Raw genomic sequence first — 5,558 nt, 5'->3', positions numbered from 1 at the left:
GCATGGTGTGCAGATGAATTTTTTAGTAATTCTTACCTTTTCAAATCATTAATCTCAATCATTATATTACACAGACTTTATACCACCCTCAAAATAACTAATACAGCAATTCTTATAATTCTGAAAGTTGGATAACACACATATTCCAGAGTGACTCAGCAAGGCAATTCTCAGGAGACAAATGCTGCTCCAATTTTGCCTTCTAGATTCTTGATAATAAACAAAAATACAAGAGCAAAGACGAATATCCTTACACCTAGAGTTTATTTTGAAGACGTTTTATATTATTTTTCATTGTACTGGATTTCAGACATCTAATCACCATTTATCTGCTTATTCTGCAGATAAAACCAAATAAATAAGCTTGATTTAAATCTAATTTTGTAACATTTGCATCAAAATGCATCCCTATGGAATCAGGTAAAGTTGAACATTACAATGCAACAAATCTGAATTTCCACTTAGGAGGAAGGCAATTCACAGTAGTGGCTCCTTTTTTATTTATTAGTGGTGAATGTGTGGGCAGGTGAAAATTTAAGTAATGTATTTATAAGCACATATAAACATCCCATAATAGGTTAACATCTCCACCAAATACACAAAGGTGTATCTATATAACCTTCTATTTGGATAAACCCTTATCACTCTATTTCTTACATATGCGAATTTTTGGAATTTCCTTTACACTTATCATATTACATTGTATAAGGAGATCTTCCTACTTCTAAAATGATGGCAAATCATTTAACTCATTTAGTAATTTTCTTTTTCAGAGTAGATTTCACCCAAGATTGTGAATCCAACACATGGACTGCTATAGTTACCTTGTCTAAAACGTAAAGCCCTAGTGTAGCCATTGTTTTAGTATCCTTTCTGATTACATATTGCAAAAAAATTTCTCAGTCATATTCTGTCTTTAAACTAAATTGCCTCAAGTTAGAAGCATCCTGTCTTCACTGAAAAGCTATGGAAACCTCATAATCGATTTCTCAACGGGTTTGAGTAATCTGATTTCTATTTTAGGATGCTTTATTTCCTGGCTCTTGAAAACACTGACATATTGCAAGAAGAAATTTGTTTGGAGGATCCAAGTGCCAGTTATTGTTGTTTATGGCACTGATGACCAAGGTTGGATGTGACTTACCTGCACTGAAATACAACTAACAAATGATCATTGGGCACTTCTCCATAAGGAGAAATAAATGTATGTTAAGAGGTAGATGATATACTATAAAGAAATACAATGACAACCTGGTCTTGAAATTTTGAAGTCTAGTGAGAATTTGGTCAATTTCATCCTAACTTTGATCAAGGACGTACACCCACACACAACATGATCATACTTAAATACCAGAAGAGATTATAGGCTAAATGCTTATTTTCAGTCAGAATTACATCAGGAAGCCACAGTACCTATCAGGAAACTATAACTGCAGAGAGATAAAACCTGGTTTATTTATTTAAATCACTTCCTTAAGAATGGAAGGAGAGAATATAATATCAAAGATTTTCTCTTGACTAAAGCTTCATTAGGGTTTAGAAGAGTAAAGATAATTGCCTTATGTCTTTGTTGGAAAGGCAACTGTTTTTCTAATTTTATAATAATTTGGGAGCAAACACCAAGAGAAATTTATTCTTAAACTCAGTAGTAGAAGGGCTGATAGAAATTTCCAGGGATTTTTCCCATTCATGATCTTTAACTGGATGGCAAAGTAGGGAAAAAAATGTATCCAGTTGAAACAGGGTCCTAAACTGAATCATTATATAAATATACTGAGAAGTGATTCATGCTAAGCCAACCAGGGTCACTTGTAACTTAATGAGAAAGAATTCTATTCATTAACATTACAATCTTACAGAGACAGTTTCTTAATCCTGTGGTAGTATTCATGACCTATAGGAAAGGAAAGGAAATAGTAACAGTTCTCACTGGAAATTAATATAGATTTAAAAATCAAAAATAAAAGATGTAGGTGTTTACAAAGTATGTATTACAAACCAATCATTAGTCCTTTAAATGTATGTCTCTGCTATATTTGGAATAATAATGAAGTTATCTAAATCTACATATCTCATTTAATAACATCTACACTTCAGGCTATTTTTACTTAATATTCACAACAAGGTACTTTATAGTATATTATCTTTTGCATTTCAACTATAAAGTTTTATACTAGCTGACACTGCATACTGCAGACAAATCCTTTAATAGAGTTTCAGAATTTTCCATAAACTCATCTTATTCCTTCAGTAGAAGTGACTCCCAATGTAGCTTTCTTCAGCAATGGGCTTTACATCAGAAAAAAAAGTCTAATTTCCTGGACAAAGGAATGAAGAACATCTACCGTAGTACAATATAGACTTTTTCCCCAGCATAATATCAGATTTCTCTAGAACTTCAGAGAAATCCATTTCATCTCTCTTCCTGAAGTCTACAGAAAATATCTCTGTATAGATCCTACATTTAATCCATCTGGTAACTAATATGTAGTCATATACAATTATACACTTGTTCATGCTAATGCACTGACCACTGTTAATATTATCATCATAATTTATTAAGAAACAGGTTGTAGAAAGGCAAAGAGTAATGAGAAGAGAAAGATGACCAGAAAGAAGGCAGTACTAGCATCTATCCTTAACATTTCCTTAGAGGTTTGTTTTGTTTTGTTTTGTTTTCTACCTCTTTCCTTTAGCTTTTGCATGCCATATACTTCACAACTATACAAAAGAATCTTCATTCTGGCAGCTATGAACAATTTTGGCCCACATCAATAGTTTTGGCCTTCAGAACAACTGTGTATGAGGTAACTGAACAATGAGTGGCCAACACAAATCTTTATGGGCTTTCCAATTGGAACAATCAGCACATGAAATACAAGGTTATTCCAGCAATTATATAGACATAATCAAAGCTACATGTGCAACCACCAATAACATGGGCCGCTGTGCAGTCAATCTATTTTCTCTGGCCAACTCCTCAATTAACTGTGTATCATCTCTTGGAGTTAAGTTATGGTCAACAGATTTATGCCTAATGACAATTGAAATGACCAAACCATCTTTTCTAAAATATAGCCTTTTTAATCACACAGATAAAAGAGTGACACTTGAAGAACTTTTCATTTACATTTATTTCCCAAGTCCTCAATATAAAATAAGAAAAACAAAAAAGTCCTGTCAATATTCAAACAGCATTTCAAGAGGTTGTCACAGGTGGAAGCTATTCAGTGAAGAACTACCATTATTCAGCGAGAGTCAAGGAGAATTGTGACAACTGGAAATGTTCAAGTAATAACATATTTTAATTTTACTTTTAATTTCATTGTCTAATGCCCTTCAAAGCAGACTTGACCTCATCACAAGCTTTCCTTATACTAAGTTTTCTGTTAAAACTGCAAAAATCATATTGTGGTAATCTTGGGGACAGAAGAAGGAATTAAACAGTTTTTTCACCAGTATATGAAAATGTATTACTACACAAAGGCCAAATAACTGTACCAATAAATAAATAAATAGGTAGAAAACTAAAAAAGCCCTAAATGTAGTTACATAGTCATCTTTACTGAATATTATTATATACACAAAAGTATTTTCAATAAGAAACCACAACTAATCACTGGACACCATGCCCTGCTACTGAACTAGATGATTCCTTGTAATACAGTTAAAAAAAAATGCTGTCTTGACCCAGTGTTGAGGTCTGGCTAAAGTTGGAGGCCCTGGCTAATCTTGAATAGCTGATTGAATATACACCCCAGTCACTTCTTTATTGGGCCCTCACACTCCATGCCACTATGAACATACCTGCCTTAATCATGCTAAGACTGAATATTAAACAAGTAAGGACAGCCCCTTTGCCCCAGAGCCCAAGAAATTATTCAAATTAGCCAACCCACCCTAACTTAAATTAGGAACCCAGAAAACCTAGCTAACCTCACCTCACTTGCCACACATAAGTTGACCCCATAGCTCAAGTTTGCTGTTACTCTGTCTCTGTCACAACTCCCTGTGTGGCCCTGCCTGACAGCTTTCTCTTGCTTGGAGTGGTAAGTAACAAAGTATTCTGCCTTTCATCTATCCAAGCATCAGTGTGTTTTGTCCTGCCATCAAAAATATCTTGAAATCTTATATAACAATCCTTAAGTGCTAGAGTCCTAGTGACTAACTATTAATGGAAGAAATTCATTCTTAATTTGTGGAATGAATTTATTCAACTCTCATGCTTATGCACAGATGAACATACTTCCATAAAAATGGGGTAGTAGATGTACTTCTTTTCATTCCTCCTCCTATGTACAATTAAAAACCATAGACATTATATGTAAAATAAACATGGAAGACCCTGAAAGAGGAGTTGAAGAAAGCAGGCCAGTTAAGGACCATGGGACCCAAGAGACAAATATTCTATAGGTTTTCTTTTTGTCTCCTACATCCCAGATTTAGAGCTGAAAAAACCGGTAACTCCATAATGCCAACAGATATAAACAGAAAAAAAACTCTATCAAAACTCAGCCTTCAAAGAAATGTATACCAATACACATAATAGTCAAACTTTTGAAAACTAAAAATGAAAAAAAAAATCTTGAAAGCAGTGAGAGAGAAATGTCACCATACCTATAGTGGAAAACAACAATTCAAATTATAGCAGATTTTGCACTGTAAACTACTAAGCTCAGAAGAAAGTGTATAAAATGTTTTAAGTGCTGAAATAAAAGAACTGTCAACCTAGCATCCTATATCCAATGAAAATATCCTTCAGGAATGAAGGGGAAACCAAGACACTTTCAACTGAAGGAACACTAATAGAATGTGTTGCCAGTACATCTACCCTAATAAATGGCTAAAGAAAGTTCTATAAACAGAAAGGAAACTATAAAAGAAGGAGCCTTAGAACATAGGAAGGAAGAAAGGACATGTAAAGCAAAATTGTGAGTAGATGCAATAGATGATCCTTTTCATCTTGAGTGTTCTAAATAGTATTTGATAATCAAAGCAAAAATTATAACACTGATGTGATTCTAGATGTAGGAAATTATATTTGAAATAGGAAAAGTAAAAAGATATAAAGGGAGATAAGGTTTCTATATTTTGCTCCATTTGGTAAAATTATATCAAGTAGGCTTTGATAAAGTTACGTATAAATATACTGTGAAACCTATATCACCAATGAAAAAACTATAAACAGAGATACCCTCTAAAACACTAAAGGTAAAAATGGAATTCTAAAAAATTGTTCAACTAAGCCACAGGAGGATAGGAAAAAGAAAACAAACAAAAAATAGTGAACAAACAGAAAACAAACAAAAATAGTATGATAAACTATAGGTTCAATATATCAATAATTACATTAAATGTAAATTGTCTTAATACACCAAATAAAGCACAGAAATTGGCAGAGTGGATTAATAAGCATGTAGGAGATTTCTGTTGTCTATTGGAAACTCACTTCAAATATAACAATTTAGGCAGGTTAAAAGTAAAGGATGGAAATAGATAACAAATCAAAAATAGAAGGGATGACTATATTAATGTCTGATAATGTAGACTTCAGAACA

This window comes from Hyperoodon ampullatus (genome assembly GCF_949752795.1).
Source record: "Hyperoodon ampullatus genome assembly, chromosome: 5".
Taxonomy (NCBI): Eukaryota; Metazoa; Chordata; class Mammalia; order Artiodactyla; family Ziphiidae; genus Hyperoodon; species Hyperoodon ampullatus.
Note: the sequence above shows the minus strand (reverse complement) of the source record.